The sequence below is a fragment of the Mirounga leonina genome, unplaced genomic scaffold, assembly GCF_011800145.1.
Source record: "Mirounga leonina isolate KUSES-001 unplaced genomic scaffold, KU_Mleo_1.0 Mir_53, whole genome shotgun sequence".
In the NCBI taxonomy this organism is placed as follows: Eukaryota; Metazoa; Chordata; class Mammalia; order Carnivora; family Phocidae; genus Mirounga; species Mirounga leonina.
This window is the reverse complement of record NW_023270807.1, coordinates 4,875,735-4,895,227: the sequence shown is the minus strand read 5'-3', so window position 1 is coordinate 4,895,227 and position 19,493 is coordinate 4,875,735. Positions and strand designations below refer to the sequence as shown.

The window sequence follows — 19,493 nt, the reverse complement described above, 5'->3', positions numbered from 1 at the left end:
TCACATTAGAAAATGAAAGTCACTGATCAGTGAGAGACCATAAACAAATAAAATGAGCTTCTGATTTCTCCATTTTACTGAAAGGAGAGTGTACTCAGGCCACAGCCAAGGACCTAAGAACTAAGAGGGCCAAGGGAGCTAGAGTCTTCAGGGTAGTAACAAGAAAGGAGACAGCTACACAGAGAACTCTGAAGATCTGCAGAGGGTCCTCTTTGAATATTTAGCTGAGTACTTAATCACTGTGTTCATGTGAGGAAGAGATAAGAACCACAAAAGGGGGCGCCTGGGTGGCTCAGTCATTAAGCTTCTGCCTTCAGCTCAGGTCATGATTCCAGGGTCCTAGGATCGGGCTCCCTGCTCGGCAGGAAGCCTGCTTCTCCCTCTCCCACTCTGCCAGCTTGTGTTCCTGCTCTCGCTCTCTCTGTCAAATAAATAAATAAAATCTTCAAAAAAAAAAAAAAAAAAAAGAACCACAAAAGGATTAGAGGGAACAACAGCTATTGCTCACACAGGCCTGGAACAGTGTCAGCTCCCAGCAGTCAGAATGGAAACCTCAAAATTCATAGGACAGTGCTTAGAAAGGTTTTGGATCAGTAGTGGAGTAAGTGAACTTTAAATTAAATGCTGATCTGGGCGCCTGGGTGGCTCAGTTGGTTAAGCGACTGCCTTCGGCTCAGGTCATGATCCTGGAGTCCTGGGATCGAGTCCCGCATCGGGCTCCCTGCTCGGCGGGGAGTCTGCTTCTCCTTCTGACCCTCCCCCCTCTCATGTGTTCTCTCTCAAATAAATAAATAAAATCTTTTAAAAAATTAATTAATTAATTAATTAATTAAATGCTGATCTGGTACAGCCTAAAAAACAGCTTAAAAGATGTGAAATGATCAAACTCTTTCAAAGAAACTGAACTGCACTCAAAGCAAAGCTCAAGAATATTTGTAAGAAAACAAAATATCCATCATCGAACCAGGTAAAATTAATAATGTCTGGTATTATAATCAAAAATTACAATAAGCATGCAAAGAACAGGAAAATATGACCCAGAAACAGTAAAAATCAAAGCACTCAAAACAAATCCAGAATTGATGCAGATAATAGAATCAGTAGCTGACAACAATAAAACAATTATTACAACTGCATTCTATGGGGAGCCTGGGTAGCTCAGTTGGTTGAACTTGACCTTGTTCATGAGTTCAAGCCTCACGTCGTTTTTAAAAAAAAAAATTAAAACAATTACTACAACTGTATTCTCTTTTGTTCAAAAAGTTAATTAGGGGCTTGAAAGATATAAAGATGAACCAAATTTAACTCCTAGTGATGTAAACTACATGGTCCTGAGATGAAAAATATACTGGGTAGAATTACAGCAGAGCACACTGCAGAAGAAAAGATAAATAATCTTGAAGACCTAGCAAAAGTAAATACAAAGAAAGAGGGGGAAAATGAAGAAAGAAAAAGAACAAAGATACATGTAAAAAAACCTTCAAAAGCCTTAATATATATGTAACTGGAGTCTATGAAAGGACAGGAGGGAAACAAATATATTTGAGGAAATAAGAGAAGGAACATTTAAAAATTTTATTAAAACTATAAACCTGTCGCTCTAAAAAGCTCAAAGAACCAAACTCAAAAAATATAAAGAACACTACACCAAGATATATAATAACAAAATTGCTTAAAACCAGTGGTAACAAAAAAAAATCTTACAAGTAACCAGAAAAAAAAAGACCCAGGAGAAAGAAAAAACAGATTTCTCACTGGAAACAACTCAAGTAAAAGGCTTGAGAAGCAGTATCTCTAGAGCACTAGAAGAAAAAACTGTCAATCTAGAATTCAATACTCAGCAAAAATCGCCAAAATGAAGGAAAAATAGACCTTTTCATACATATAAAAAAAATGAAGGAATTTCACACCAGAAGACCACCAAAAAAAAAAAAAAAAAAGAAGTTAAAGTAAGCATTTCAAGGAGTAAGAAAATGACATCAAATGGAAATACAGACCTACACAAAAGAATAAAGAGCATGGAACGATGACTATGTGAATAAACTTTTTTATTTTTAAGATTTTATTTATTTAACAGAGAGAGAGAGCACAAGTAGGCAGAGAGGCAGGCAGAGGGAGAGGGAGAAGCAGGCTCTCCTCTGAGCAGGGAGCCCAAGTGGGGCTCGAACCCAGGACCCTGTGGGATCATGACCTGAGCCACCCAGGCGCCCCTAAACTTTTTTTGAATAAACCTTTTTTTCCCTAATTATTCACACCTCTTTGAGAAAATTTTAAAGCACAAAAAGCATACTATAGATTTTGTAACATATGAAGAAGTAAAAGTACACGGTTAACAATAACTCAAGTTCAAGAGATGAACAACAGAAGGTGCTTACACCATACATGAATTTTCTAATATCACTTTAAGGCAGACTACTGTAAGATGAAGATAAAAATAACCACTAAAATAACAATAAAAAGTTATTCCTGGCTGCCTTTTATCAGGCTGAGAAAGTTCCCCTCTTCTAGCTTATTGAGTATTTTTATCATCAAAGGGTGTTGGATTTTATCAAATGCTTTTTCTGACTCTACTGAGATGATCACGTGTTTTTTATTCTGATGTATTACTTAATTTCAGACGTTAAAACAGTATTACACTCCTGACATAATCCCATTTAGTCATGTTATATAATTCTTTTTACATGTTACTAGTATTTAGTTGATTTTTACAACCACATTCCAAAGAACTGTAACTATTTGGTTTTCTTGTGTATCTCTGGTTTTGATATCTAGGTAATACTGGCCTCATAAAATAAGAGTTGAGAAGTGCTCCTTCCTATTCTTTTTTTTCTTAAGGATTTATAAAGAATTGGTATTAATTATTTTTCTTTAATTCTTCTTTAGATAAATGTTTATCAATTTTGTTGATCCTTTCAAAGAACCAGCTTTTGGTTTCATTGATTTCCTCTACTATTTTCTATTATCTATTTCATTAACTTCTACTCTAATCTTTGTTTCCTTCTTTCCTTTTGCTTTAGGTTTAGTTTGCTCTTTTTCCACTGTCTTAAGTGGGAAGGCTAGAGTACTGACTTGAGAGAGCTCTGTTCTCTCTTAGTATAGGCATTTATACCTATAAATTTCCCTATAAGCACTGTATCAGCTACATCCCATACACTGTGATATGTTGTATCTTCATTTTCATTCATCTCAAAGTATTTTCTGATTTCCCTTTTAATTTCCTCTTTTACCCACTGGTTATTTAGGAGTGTGTTGTTTAATTTCCATATACTGGTGAATTTCCCAAATTTCTTCCTGCCACTGACCTCTAATGTCACTCCATATGGTAAGGAAATATAATTTGTATGATTTCTAGCCTTTTAAACTTAGTAGGGTTTGTTTTACCACCTAGCTTAAGGTCTATCCTGGAGAAACCCATGTGCACTTGAGAATAATGTATATTCTGCTATTTGCTGAAGTATTCTATAGATGTCTGGTAGCTCTAATTGGTGTACAGTGTTGTTCAAGTCTTCTGTTTCCTGGTTTACCTTCTGTCTAGTTGTTCTAAACATCACTGAAACTGAGGTTTTGAAGTTTTCCAATTTCTATTTCTCCCTTCCTTCCTGTCAGTTTTGCTTCATGTATTTTAGTGCTCTATTATGTGGAAATAACAGAAACGTCCAAAAACTAATAAATGGGTAAACAAAATATATATATATATCCATATGGTAGAATATCTGGCCATAAAAAGGAAGCAAGCATCATGCATGCTACAACACAGAGGAACCATATAAACAGTATACCAAGTTAAAGAAGCCGGTTACAAAAAGAGCAGATACAATGATTCATTTCTATGAATCTTTTTAATGAATTTCCAGAAGAGGGAAATCTGTAGAGACAGCCAAGAACTGCAGGGGAGGGAAGAAGATGAGTTGGTAGGGAGTGAGAACTAAAGCATACATAGCTCTATTTGTGGTGATGCAAACATTTGCTTGGTTGCTGAACACTTTGACTCTTTTCCAGAATTCTGACAAAGTCAGTTCTGACAATTTCTTGCTTGTTTTTCAATGTTTCTGGAGAGGGACAAGTGTTTAGCGTTGCCTGCTCCATCATTTGGGCTAAAGTCACTCCTGGGTTTACTTTTAAGATATTAAGCTGGGAGGGACCATCAAGAAAGTTTAAGCTGTTTCAAAATAAAAAGTGAACTTAGAATAACTTCTGCTATTCTATATGTTGATGTTTAAATTCTCAGATCAACAAGAACTCCAGAATACCAGGACTACACTTACCTTAAAAGGAAATAAACTGATAAAACAATGTCTCCTTGTGAATCAGCAAAAAATAATCTCAAGGTATTAATTTAGCCATACTACTCGTGCTTTGGGTACCTTTTACTGTGAGTATTTCCTGAAACTTACTATTAACGATAATAATACATGTCAACTACATTTCTGAAATCTTTTTTTTTTTTTTAAGATTTTATTTATTCATTTGAGACAGAGAGAGAGAGAGAGAATGAGCAGGGGAGAGGCAGAGGGAGAAGCAGGCTCCCTGCTGAGCAGGGATCCCGATGTGGGGTTCGATCCCAGGACCTTGGGATAATGACCTGAGCCGAAGGCAGACGCTTAACCATGTGAGCCACCCAGGCGCCTCCACATTTGTGAAATCTTTTAAAGCATTCATAATCTAATTCATTCCATACAACAACCCAATGAGATAGAATGACAGAGCAGGTATTACAAAAAAGGCAACTGTGTCTCAGAGGGGCATGCCTCTTTACACCACACCAGCAACCTATAACAGAGTCAGAAGTCGGAGAGCCAATGGAAGCTCATGCTCTTCCATTCAACCTGCACCCCTCCTCTATGGATGCCCAAAAGTCCAAATATGAGCAATCAGAGATACTCATTTAAACATCTCAAATTCAGTAACAGTTAACATCGTTAGGGACTCAAACTGAGGTGTTGTTTATTGTAAAACCAAAAAGCAAAAACACATATTCATAAGCTGTTAACAGGGTAAGTATTTATAAATGCCCATGTGTACACTCTCATTCAAAATTACTAATTCCAGACTGATTGTAGCAAAGCAATGCTTGTGTTGTCAGCTGGGATATGAATACAAAAGGAATTAAAATGATTCTTGCTATTATGTGCAGTTTCATGTACTTTTTAAATTCCTGCTTTATCCTATCTAAAACTAAGAAGTGAGTGCCAAATGCAAGCAGTAACATAACAAACTACAAGGCTTAGTTGTTCAAATGAAGTATCATGAGAGGTACCCTAAAGATGATAAATGGAACATGTCTTAACATGCCAAATCATTTCACTTTTCTAACAGAGCTGCAAAAGTAATCAGAAAAAAAATCAAATCACTGCTTAAAATATACAGTGTAGCTTCTAAAAATGAAGCATAGGTTTGAAAATACTAAAAATATATATTATACAACAAAGGTTATATCAACAAACAAGAATACATTTTCTATTTTTTCCAAGTCTAGCTGGTTATTGAATGATGGTTCAAATCAAATATACTCTAGCCAGCAGGTAAGTATTATTTATATAGCAGTAATGCCCTGTAGTAAATTCCAGATTCACCAAGAGGGGCCCATAGTCCAATATCAGGGACACTGGATATCAAAGGCATTCATTATTTTCTTCTCACCTTCCTATGCCTTTCTTAACTGTAACACAAGAAAGAAGTTCAATGCCTGAGCTTCTCAGACTGACCTCTCTTCTTGTGTGGCAAATACTGTTGGTTACATACCCAATCTTCACCTACTTCATATCCTCTTCACTCACAAAACCCCCATTTTCTTTTGGTGACCCTGGGCATAGCACCAGGGGAGAAATCAAGATTGGTCTACCAGTATGGCATCCATTGTTCCTCTCTGCCAACAACTGACATGAATATGGCTACGTGACTCAGTTCTGGCAAATGAAATATGAAGAGAGGTTTCTGGAGATACAAGGTGGCAGAAGAGTTCCCGGGAAAAGTTTTATTCCCTAATAATATAAAAGACACAGCAGAAAAAGAGGTTTCTTTTTTCTCCTTCTCCTTCCTCCCTGCTTCAGATGTCCTCACATGAAGGGGCACACCTGGAGATGCTATTGCCATTTTATAACCAAAATGGAAAGGGAACTGCAGAGCTAGAAAACCCACCCTGGAACTGGAGATTCCACACTTTTTGTTAAGTGAAATAATAAATGTCTGTGCAGTTTAAGCCCAAGCTACTCAAAGGATGGCCCATGGACTGCTGCTAGTCTGCAAAGTGTGTGTTTTTAGTCCACAACAACAATAATGCCTGAGAGCAGGCATTCAGAAACTTTATAGCAATTTTATATTCCAACATTTTTACTGTATTTTACAAAATAAAACTCTGCAATGAATTGAAACTAAAAAAAAATAAAACAAAACAACTGGTCCTTCACCACATTGTGGAAAAGCATTTGTCTAAGCCACTTTTAGTTGGGTGTTAAGTTACTTGCAACCAAAACCATCCAGGGACTCAGCAACATCCAAGAGAAAGAGGTTTGTGCAAGTCCTCTTATAGCCTCACACATTTTAAGAGTAACGTTTCTGCAAATAACACACCAGGTGATATTAAACAAAAATAGAAATGAGTATCATTTGGAGAATTGCATTCTGGTCTCTCATGTAATCATTTATTCCTAAGGATCCCAGAGCACTATGGAAAAGGGAAGACATGTAAGAAAACTCAATGCATATACAATCCAAATGACATGAAAAATTAAGCCCTAAAAGAATAAAGCACAGATGACTGAATCATTATGCATTCCTACTGATGCCATAATTACACAACTGCATTTCAGACATTAATTCTCTTTAGAATATAATATTATCTAACTTCATTAAACTAGCTCAGAGCTCAGTTGAGCTGATCCATTACAGTATCAGACTGAGTCATGTGACATTCAAATTTGCCAGGCTGGCTTTAAATAAAGTTAAACAATTCATAATGTAAAAATGTTTTTTTTTGTTTTTTTACTCAACGATTTGTTTTATTATAGTACATGAGCTGGGACTGATGGGAAGGAGTAGCTGTACTGGGCAACCACTGCCCTTATCAGCATCAGATGCCCATCCCGATGGCCATGAATGTGCCAAAAGTGCCGCCACTCTGCATCATGGTTTTCCCGATGCCGCCCATCAGCTCCCGACCCCACATCCCAATCCTGAGACAGGAAAAGGTGCCCAAGAGCACCCCGGCCGCCATGCCCACTGCACAGCCCATCACAAAGTCCATCTTCACACAGTCGAAGCAGCTCGGCTGGACTGTCCGTAGGGCCCCAAGGCCACTGGCATCTCATTCGCAGCTTCGGTCGCTCACAAAAATGTTTTTTAATGCATCTATTAAAACTTTTGCTAAACATAATATCCAGAAACTTTAATCATACTCTGATATAAAGAAGCAGATATACATATAAAAAATTTAGAGCTGTAGACTTAGAAAAGTACTTACCAGGAAGATGTAATACAAGAAGAGACCTTAACTTATGGTTCCACCTTATGGGTTTTTTTGGTTTTTTTTCTATTTAGTAAATTAGGAAAGTGTGTAGGAAAAAAGAGTCTATGAATGCCTTCTTAGGACAGTCAAAAATGACAGATGAGAACATACAAGTAGAAATCTCAACACAATGAAAAGCCCAATTGCACTTGCGATAGCATGACTCTACAAATGTGTGTGCAAAGACCACTTGTTTTTCAAAAGGCTATATGTGATTTTCTCCAGGAATAACACATTCTGTAATCAGAAGCTACAAGAGCTTGTCCCGAAATTATGGGTATAGTTAACAAACAACTGCCTAAAAAGATCCACTCTCGTTGATTAAATGCTTAACTACCAAACAAGCAAACCTTATTTTTTGGCCAAAAAAAAATGTGTATGTGGTATACTTATGAAATCTGCATCTTACACCAAATAAAGTTCTCCAATCTAAACAGAAGCAAAACTAAAAACCAGTTTTATATTTAAATTGCCTTGGACTTGAAATATGCCACAGATAAGATTCTGTCATCAAGAAATACAATCTAAGGTGAGTTTTTTCTTTTTATCATAAGTTCGTTACCAACACCAGAAGTCCCAATTTGATTATGTCTTTTCTCGTAATATACATTAAGGTTACTTAACATGTTTAAAAGATACGTATTTCTTTTAATAATCCTGATATAAAGCAAATGCTTTAGTTGGAACAAAGTACTAATGATTTTTATTTTAAAGAAGAAAGTTATGAGTACATATGTAATATAAAATTCTTACACATGCCAAAAATAACAAATGCATTTCTTTTAACTGAGAAGCAATTCTCATGTACTTTTACGAGAGAATTACTTCCATTACTCTGCAATTTCACTGCTTCCCAACTGTACAAAATGTATACCTAGATGACATTTAAAAGAAAGGGGGCTGTTTCACCATATCACCACACTTCCTACCTCATTAGAACACTCCTCATACTTTATAATGTCCATTAATTAAGTTACCAGATTAAAGAACAGAAGCATAATGTACAACCAAGAACTTCTTGATTACAACATCCATAACATGAAATTCTTACTTGTAACATACACATGGATATTCGTATGCACATACACAAAGTCATCTTAAGTTTTTTTTAAGGTAGTGGCTTTACTGACCAAAAGTGTGCTGAACCTAAAACAACTCTAAAAAATAAAGTCTTTAAAAAAAAAAAAAAATGAAAAACAAAAACAGAATATTTGCTCGGTTGCTTCTGCTCAGAATTATACACTTTTCCCCCCTTTTTCTTTTTTTTTTAAACAAATAAACCATATGCCCAGGGCGCCTGGGTGGCTCAGTTGGTTGGGCGACTGCCTTCGGCTCAGGTCATGATCCTGGAGTCCCGGGATTGAGTCCCACATCCCGGCTCCTTGCTCAGCAGGGAGTCTGCTTCTCCCTCTGACCCTCCTCCCTCTCCTGCTCTCTGTCTCTCATTCTCTCTCTCTCAAATAAATAAATAAAATCTGTAAAAAAAAAAAAAAAAAAAACATATGCCCAATTAAGTGCTGTCTTTTCAACAAGCAATCTCACGGAAGTTGTTCTAAACACTGAAGCAGTTACTCAAAAACAATGTTAGAATTCTTCAAAACTGTCTTCAGATCTACACTTACAAACCATAAGAAGGAATTAACATATGTGAAGGCCAACTGCAAACCAAGCACAGAGACTATTCACTTATTCTCATACCAATCCTGCAAGGTGGATATGCTCTTGGTTTTAGAAATAAGGAAACCAAGGTCAGTCAAGTCCTGTGGCTGCAAAGTCCCTGGACACACCTCTGGTTCCTTTCATTGTTCTACAGTTACCTCAATAGAGAACTTAAGTATTCAATTTGATGGTCATCAACTCTCTTTCCAATCTTGTCTCAAACATTTATCATACCCCATCCCCCAAAGACCTATCCAAGCTCCAAGAAATGATCAGCCAATAAAGAGCAGTCAAAGCAATGTTCTTCAGTACCTGAAGACCGACCCAAGAAAGAGACACCAAGACATCCTGAGCAGCAATGGCACTGTTGGAATAATTAAAGAAGCTCAAAGCAAGAACTCTGAAAAACAACCATGTGTATGCCTGTTTTAGAAGGCTTGTAAAGGGACACCTGGGTGGCTCAGTCAGTTAAGCGTCTGCCTTAGGCTCAGGTCATGATCCCAGGGTTCTGGGATCAAGTCCCACGTCTGGCTCCCTGCTCAGCAAGGAGCCTGCTTCTCCCTCTCCCTCTGCCCCTCCACACCAACCCTGTGCTCTCTCTAGCTCTCTCTCTCTCTCTCTCAAATGAATAAAATCTTTAAAAAATAAAAAAAGTAGAAGGCTTGTAAAAACAAAGATTTACTTGTATCCCAAAAATGGAATTTGAAGGTGAAGGGAAAACAAAGATGTAGTCAAAATTCCTTCCCAAAAATTCACACGTGGATTTGGAAACTACTACTATCTGGAAGAGCTGAAGTGAATGAGCCATAATAAATGTTCCCCATGCAACAGCAGCTTGAAGAACCCACTGAAATTTTTTTTTCTCCATTCACATCTATTAGAAAAATGCTGAGTGACATCACTGCATACTTGAATGACTCTACTAATTTGCTTGTTGATAATTTTGCCTTCCCAAATAATATTCAGAGTAGGAGATAAATGGTACAAATGAGAGACTTTCACAGGTATCGTGTTCTACAGCCTGAAGCCACACTGGAATTTTATTCTAGCAATCTCTCAAAGGATATGAAACCTTACCCCATGCAATACTTTTGTGAATCAAGACATACTTCATTTTCAACCATTTCTAAAGCCCTGATTGGTCCCAACAATATCAAAATCAGACCACACAACCGTCCACTTCTATGTGATCAGATTCAAAATTAACCTCCATTACAAAAGCTACATACACATATACCAGAACTCTAGACATCCTTCTACCTACACAAGTTCTTAAGGCCCTGGAGCTCTTAGTCATCCAAATTTTCTTCACGATGACTGACTGTAATCTTTAGAACCTCTAACTAAGGGTTCCCAGGCCCGGAAAACCTCCAGAACATCAAAAATTACCTGGGTGGGTGGGGAAAGTGGACAATAAAGGGGATATACCATTTAGGTATGGGATATACCATTTATCTTTAATAAAACGCCCTGCTCAGCGGGAAGCCTGCTTCGCCCTCTCCCACTCCCCTGCTTGCGTTCCCTCTCTCGCTGTGTCTCTCTCTGTCAAATAAATAAATAAAATCTTCAGAAGTAAATTTTTTTTTTAAGATTTTATTTATTTATTTGAGGAAGAGAGTGAGCCCATGCATGCACACGTGCAGGGAGAGGAGCAAACGGAGAGGGACAAGCAGACCCCCGCTGATCTCAGAACCCAAGACAGGGTTTGATCCCAGGACCCTGAGATCATGACCTACGCAGAAGTCAGATGCTTAACCAACTGAGCCACCGAGGCACCCCCCCCCACTCCCACAGGATAGATTTCTAAAGACTTAACTATTTAAGAACATTTGGCAAATTAAACTCATTTGTAATCTAAGTATTTTCCATACTGTCAACAGAAAAAAAAAAAGAGAGAGAGAGACAGATAGGGAAGGGGGGGATGGAGAAATTAAGAACAGAAAAATTCAATTCTTCACAGTGACAAAAAATACTGCTGATACAATGGGATAAAATTACCCTACCATGCCTTCACCCTCCAGACATGCTTTCGTCCACTACTTATACTATTTGTGACTCACATTATTGATTTATTAACTGGGACTGTAATATAATCATCCACTGGGTAGTGCTAGTGAAACATTAAACAACCACTGAGGGACCCCTGGGTGGCTCAGTTGGTTGAGCATCTGTCTTCAGCTCGGGTCATGATCCCGGGGTCCTGGGATGGAGTCCTGTATCAGGCTCCTTGCTCGGCAGGGAGCCTGCTCCTCCCTCTTGCCTGCATTCCCCCTGCTTGTGTGCACACGCGCTCTCTCTCTCTGACAATTAAAAAAAAAAAACTATCTTTAATAAAACCACCGTTTAAAAAATAAAAACAAAGGGGTGCCTGGGTGGCTCAGTCGGTTAAGTGTCTGCCTTCGGCTCAGGTCATGATCCAAGGGTCCTGGGACAGAGCCCCACATCAGGCTCCTTGCTCAGCAGAGAGCCTACTTCTCCCTCTCCTGCTCCCCCTGTTTGTGTGCGCTCTCTCTCTCTTTGTCAAATAAATAAAATCTTTTTAAAAATTAAATTAAAATTAAAAAACAACAAAAAACAAAAACAAAGGGCACCTGGGTGACTCAGTCGTTAAGTGTCTGCCTTCGGCTCAGGTCATGGTCCCAGGGTCCTGGGATCGAGCCCCGCATCGGGCTCCCTGCTCAGCGGGAAGCCTGCTTCACCCTCTCCCACTCCCCCTGCTTGCGTTCCCCTTTGTCAAATAAATAAATAAAATCTTTAAAAACAAAACAAAACAAAAACACAACCACTGAAATGTCCTGAGCAGAAGTAAATGTTTATGGGGGAAAAAAAATTTCCCAGAGTCTCACAATGAACAAATATAAAGAGAGACAGGGGATTGCTCCTAAGAAATCCCAAGAGAACTGGCCAACTCCTTGTTCTTCATCTTTTTTTTAAGTGACAATACTTTTATTTTTTGTACGATTTTATTATTTTTAACTAATATCTATGCCCAACGTGGGGCTCGAGCTCACAACCCCAAGATCAAGAGTCGCGTGCTCTACCAACTGAGCCAGCCAGGCTCCCCTCCTGTTCTTCATTTTTGTATAAAGTCCAGCCCAAGAACTGGGATGATCTAGTCCTGGCCCTCATCTCTAATGTCAAAAAGGAGGGTAAAAATAAACTCTCCATGCTAAACGAATGAGGATGGGGCTGGTGCACAGACCAGTGAGGTTTGGGGTCTCTGGATTAGACAGGAGTCACAGTCATTTCTGCATTCCTCCTCCAGTGGACAAGTATAGCAGCAGGGACTGACCCCTAGGACTGGAAAACGTACCTTAGAATGCAATGCTTCATTCAGGCATCAGAGGAACCCTGAGGCCTGAAAGCCCTGACCTTAACAAGTATTCCATCCTTGGGCAAAGGGAAAGGCTATTTCATGCTTCTGATTTGATCACTGCACACCACCCCCCATCCCCTCCCACCTCATCAATAAACAGAAGCTGAAGAGCCTAAGGTTAAGTGCTTACTGGCCACTCCATACTGTAAGAGAGGAAACAAGAAACCACTCCTAGTCTGAACAACTTTAAACATGTTTACTTGATTCAGCATTATTAAACCCAAGGCCATTGTTGGTCCTTTCTATTTCAGAAGCAGCTGGATCACTTTAATGACAGACACAAAGAGTAAAATTTTTGTTAACATTGGCCCTAAAGTAAAATTCCCACCACCAGCCCCATATCCAGGGACCTAACCACACAACTGCCCTGTCACTGAAAAGCGCCCTAATGTCATAGCTACCTATCTCTACATTGACCATGCTCTAGAGAAACTGGAAAATACAATATTGGGGACATTCTGCTGCAACACCAGTGAAATTAAACTGGCTATTAGGAAGTAAAAATAACAAAACTGTCCTGATGCTGACCACTTGCTAAGCCCTGGTACTACCCCAGTGACCTGTAGTCCTCATGTGATTATATGGGGATCTTTCTGAACTTCTTGTACTTTTTAACCATATACTATCACCCAGAGGAATAATTTTTTTTTAAGTACATCTGTTGAAATTCTAAATACAGTCTTCAACTCCACTCTTGCCTCAACCCCCATCCCTGCAGTCCTTGCTTTCTCAACACCAAATTTTTCTATTCACACCCTAAGCAGCCAGGAACAAAAATCTCTATAAAGGTTCCAAAGACTTAAAATTCTTGTTTTTACCACTTAGTGGTCTATTGCTATGTTCAAAAACCCTGTATAGCAGGTACCTTTTAGCTAAGGAGATCTGAAAACAACAAAGCCCCAGCAGCCCAGCTGTTTTCTAATTATTGAAAGGGGAACCTGTGGAGGGATTAAAGATTTAGCCCTGCCCCGGAGCTAACAGACTCCCTCTACCAACAGTCCTATCTCTCGCTGGCCTAAGCAGAAAGGTAGAACAGGCAATCAAATCTAGATCTCTGGCATGACTTTACAGGACATTAATAATGACCCTGACAGTCTGACCAACCACCCATCAGCTCTGTAATATAAAGGCCATTATAATCTCAGCCCTCCCTTACAGACTCCTCTATGATGTACTAACATACAACAGTGGGGTATCTAATAATGAACTTCTCTTTTTTTAAAGATTTTATTTATTTGACAGAGACACAGCAAGAGAGGGAACACAAGCAGGGAGAGTGGGAGAGGGAGAAACAGGCTTCCCACCGAGCAGGGAACCCTATGCGGGGCTCGATCCCAGGACCCTGGGACCATGACCTGAGCTGAAGGCAGACGCTTAACTACTGAGCCACCCAGGTGCCCTAATAATGAACTTTTCAAAATACATATGATGGAACAGTAATTTATGATCTAGAACTATATAGCTTAAAAAAAACAAAACAAAACAAAACCTTCCATTATTAAATATATACTTCATGGAAGATGTTTATAAAGAATAAAACATACCTGAAAAACTAAACTCTGAATCAGTGATTTTAGGCAATATTTTCTCAAAACTTGTAATACAGACTTTTTAATTCCTTTTAAAATTTTTAGTTCAGAGAAGTTATCTCATCCTGAAGAATTTTTCCAGCTTGATCTTCAATTCCAAGTAGCTCATTCAGTCAACTCCGGAACATCTCTAGTGAAAAGATTCTCACTGAACTCCCTTAGCAAGTTATTCCATTGTCTGACTGACCTCACTGTCAGGTAAAATTTTAGCAGGAGATTAGAACATTTTTCTTTTTCAGTTCCACAACAAAGTAGTTTTTAGATCAAAAAGAATTGCTGCAGCATCCCTGCTGACACAATAGGATAATGCAAAGAAGAAAAGCACTGGTTAATACCATTCAGCTACTGTAGAGTTTATTTCTGAAGCTGTGAATATAGTTTTGAAATATGAAGCTTAAAAATATGAAGCTTAAACCCTGTAACATGGACAGCCAGAGTGTGTGGTTTTTGTTGCTACATTTTTTTAAATTAAATCCTTTAATGGCTATTTCATCCATTCACCTTTCTTTTAATACCAAGAAAGAGGAAAAGAAAAACATTTCATGTTAGTAAATGCTTTATTGACCTAACTCTCATCTGAACAAAACTGACCCATATCTTCACAACTTCTAAAAGCTTGTGGATTTTTTTAAGTCCAATATACAAAACATCACATGCAAAGATTTTGCTTTTAATCCTTAAAATACAGCCAGGCAGCTAGCACTAATGGTCTGGCCCCATGCATAGGCTACTACACAACCCCCTCAAAAAGTTCTAAGCCGACAACTTTCAGCTATCCTAAAAATAATACAATATTTAGTTCAAAAGAACTAAATATCAAAGATATCTGGTTATATGTGCTCTTTAGTTTTCATACCCAAATTCACATTCTTAAAGGATCTATGCATTTATATAAAAAATGTGTTCTACCAATAATGAATTTACTATCATCCATATTAAGATAAAAAGCATGTTCATTCATCCACTTCATTTAGTTATTTGAATACTCTTAAAATATTCACTAAAACAAGCAAAAAAAAGCTTCAGACCCACACACTTAAGTACCCGTGATTATGCAATTAATTCATTTAGTTGGGTTCCGGTACGTGGATATACCTATATATTTGTTAGTTACACACACACAAAAAAAAACTCCTTTTAACTGCCGCAAGAAATCATCACCCCTAGTATGCAAATCCATGAGGGTATCAAAGATAATAAAGGTGGTTGCATTCAACCCTCCCACTTTCTAAAATCAATCCCACCACCTGCACCTCCCCGAAAAAAAAACCTCTTCTGCATTTGGAATGAAAATTAGCCTGTTTCTACTCCACCAAGAATCTATGAAACATCCTACCACACACAAAGATAATTTTGAGCAAACTGGCCCCAACCTGTTCTCTCTCTACCATCCTATCACTCCCCCTTGTAATTCCGCCCAGGTGTACTTTGTTAGGAACACAAAGGTCACACGGGTTTGAATGAAGAAAAGTTCTTCAGGCTGGTAGTCAACCACACATGGGCTGGGCATGATGGGATTCCCTCCGAAGCTCCTAACTCCCAACTGTGACCAACAAGGATGCCTGCTCCAGGCTCAACAATGCCAAATCAATCCAATCAAACCCTGTCTGTAGGATTAGTTCAAAGAGCTGAGAAAGGATTATCTGGAGCAGTTAGTGCTCCTGAAGCAAAAAGTGAGACACCTTCCTAGCTATTTAAGAACCTCATCAGGAAAACTGAAGATTGAGTACTACCTATGCAGTGAATGAAGCAAATTTCCCTCTATACCGCTCACTCCATCTCTGTGATTATCTAGTGTCTCTTCCTCACCACTGTGAGAAACCTAACCAATCAGATCAGTACAAATCCTTTTCAGAAAGTAAACTAATTCCCAACCTAACAGCCTGAAGTTGCTTCCTTTCTCGTATTTCTCCAGTTTCAAAAAAAATCTACACACAACCAAGAAGCAAGGAAATAATGAATTTTCATGGTAATCTGAGACTCATATTAAATTATCTACAGAATAACAAAGGAGAACGCTACACTGAAAAATTTTCCCCTCACAAACATAAGGAATATACCAAAGGAAGAAATGCTTCCAAATGAGAAGTGGTATGATTTGCCCATCCTCAAGATAATGAAAATCACAGCTTTATTCCCACAGAAGAAATGATGACACATTACCAAGAATGTCTTAAGGGGCACCTGGCTGGCTCAGTGAGAAGTGCTTGGGACTCTTGAATTCAGGATCGTGCGTTTAAGCCCCACGTTGGGTGTAGAAATTACTAAAAATAAATTTAAAAATAAGCTTTTTTAAAAAGTCTTTAAAATATATCATTGAACACTTATACAAAATTCTCCAGTCCTCTTTTACGTGCATACATAAAGTGCTTGCATAAATATACAAACATTAAAACCCAGGATCCATGTGTCACTCAAGGAAATGATTGCTGCAGGCACAGAATTAATTAATACATTTCTAGGGCTTCCACAATGGAGTAGGAATACTTTCAAAGCAAAGAACTTAATAAATATACATAAAAAATAACTAAACATCTAAAACAACTAACTTCAATAAACCAATTTATATGTAGGTATATTTTAATCTCAGAAACAAGACAAAAAGAGGATGCAATGATCCCATTGCAAGCCAAAACGGACACACAGCTCTACACAATCTCCTCACATCATTATGTGCAGAAGAGGCTCACTGCTCTTTCTACCACACTCCAAACTGCCCTCTGCCTCTGCACTAAACAACATTAAGACACACCATAACTGACTGCTGTTCTTTACAGACCTTTAGGGGTTGATATGACTGACCAGAATTAAAACTGACTATCTCATTACCTCCTCAAAAGAACCACAGATCATTTCAGCTACGTGAACAAATATAAGAACTGCCGCACAGAGAGTATTTTCCAAAGATATAGCTTTTAATATATAAGAGGGACAGTATCCTTCCTTTTCTGTATTTTCTTCTACACATTATTCAGCACAGTCAAGTAGTATCTATTTTAAACCCTTCCTAGACTTGTTTTGCGATAATGCTGATAGAGATGCCTTCTCTTACCAATAACACAAACAAAAAGTTCTTTCGCCTATTCAGGAGCTACTAGTAACTCTACTTAGCTTATACCAAGAAATAATAAAGAATGGTGTATCTACGAAGTTAAAGGTAGAAACAAAGCATCCATAGGATTCTAAAACTAGTTTTCTATTCGGGATAACTAGTAACCTGAACTGATTGCATTTCTGCTGTGCATTCCCCATCAGTATATTAACACAATTCAAAAAAATCAATATCCTTTATCTCCTTCCTCACCTTTTCCTATTAGTTTACATGTGCAAAATGAGAAATTTCCCAAATTTTCTAGTAGTAAAAAACTTCCTTTCAAATGAAACCTTACAGACAACATGAATATAAAATGAAAATAAGTGTTCTACAGTAAATATATTTTCAAAGGTCAAATGTAAAGCCTTCAAATATTATAAAGTCAATTACCAAAGATACAAGGTTAATTTGATTAACATATACTGAAATCAAGGGTTATGAATAAGAATCATATATGCAACGCAAATATTATACAAACAGGAACTGACACATAGATGGAAATCAAGAAAATCCTGATTCACACATACACCTTGCTAACAGTAACAGATTGATTTTTATTTTATTTTTTTATTTTTTTAAAGATTTATTTATTTATTTGAGAGAGTGAGAATGAGAGAGAGTACATGAGGGGGGGAGGGTCAGAGGGAGAAGCAGGCTCCTCCCCGAGCAGGGAGCCCGATGCGGGACTTGATCCCGGGACTCCAGGATCATGACCTGAGCCGAAGGCAGTCGCTTAACCAACTGAGCCACCCAGGCGCCCCTGATTTTTATTTTAAACAGGTTACCTCAGAGCCTTGGGATGCTCTTTAAACAGATGGCAAAAAGAAAAGAACAAATTCTGAGATCTGCACAAAAATGACTTACTGTAATAGCAACAATGCATTAGTAGTTGCTACTATATTAAAACTGAGTTTACTTTTAAAATAAAATTCTTTTAAAAGATTTTATTTTTAAGTAATCTCTACACCCAAAGTGGGGCTCAAACTCACAACCCTGAGATCAAGACTCACAAGCTCCTCCAACTGAGCTAGACAGGTGCCCCTAAAATAAAATTTTTTTTAAAGATTTTTTTTATTTATTTATTTGAAATAGAGAGCATGGGGGCGGGGGGGAGGGGCAGAGGGAGAAGAAGAAGCAGGCTCCCCATTGAGCAGGAAGACTGATGCGGGGCTTGATCCCAGGACCTGGGATCATGACCTGAGCCAAAGGCAGAAGCTTAACAACTGAGCCACCCAGGCGCCCCCAAAATAAAATTCTTCATAAATGTTTATGAAAGCCTTAAAAGCACCTCCACAGAACACTGAGCAACTATTTCAAATCACTATTCTAAGCCAGCTCTTACTACATTATAACATTTTAAGTTTAACCCACCTCCCAGGAACATCTTCCAATTAGGCTGGGGTGAGGGGAGGGGTGTCTATTCTTTCTAAAATTAAAAATAGAATAATGGTAGGGGCACCTGGGTGGCTCAGTTCGTTGGGCGGCTGCCTTCGGCTTGGGTCATGATCCCGGAGTGCCGGGATCGAGTTCCGCATCAGGCTCCCTGCTCAGTAGGGAGTCTGCTTCTCCCTCTGACCCTACCCCCTCTTGTGTTCTCTCTTTCACTCTCTAATAAATAAAATAAAATCTTTAAAAAAATAAAAATAAAAATAGAATAATGGTTACTTGAACCTGAAATCCAACTATGTCTGGTAAATCAGTATAAACTGTTGTCCCTCATATTCAAAGATGAAACTGATGTCTGTGCCTCCAGTGAATCTACAGAGTCCACAAGATTAGCCATCTCACCTAAAGATACACCTAGCAAGTTTGAGGGGCTGGTAAACCCTACAGGTATCATCTCTGCCCCAATCACATAAGTCAAGTGCAACAAAGTACAGCCAGCTGGCCAAGTCCAGGCTACACCACCTGATTTTTAATGATCAAAATCTAAGATGTTATGGATTGAACTGTGCCCCCATCCACCCCCAAATATTTTCAAGTCCTAACTCCCAATATCTCAGAATGTGACTTAATTTGGATACAGGGTCTTTACAGAGGTAATCAAGTTAAAATGAGGCAGTGACAGTGGGCACTAAAACAGTATGACTGGGAAATCTATACACAAAGACAGACATGTACCCAGAGTAGACAATGAAGAGACAGAAAGATGGCCACTTACAAGCCAATAAGAAAGGCTAGAAAAGATCCTTCCCTTACTAAGAAGCAACCGACCCTGTCGGTACCTTGATTTCTGACTTCTAGTCTACAGAACCCTGAAGCAATAAATTT

The 19,493-nt window shown here is 38.3% G+C and overlaps 1 protein-coding gene and 1 pseudogene across 2 annotated transcripts in view; both read right to left on the bottom strand.

Moving 5' to 3' along the window:
- The window catches only part of ZFAND3 (zinc finger AN1-type containing 3), a 336,375-nt gene that overhangs the window by 254,236 nt on the left and 62,646 nt on the right, over window positions 1-19,493 (bottom strand). The gene's annotated exons all lie outside the window — the stretch shown is intronic.
- LOC118001298 lies at window positions 6,977-8,674 on the bottom strand (annotated as a pseudogene).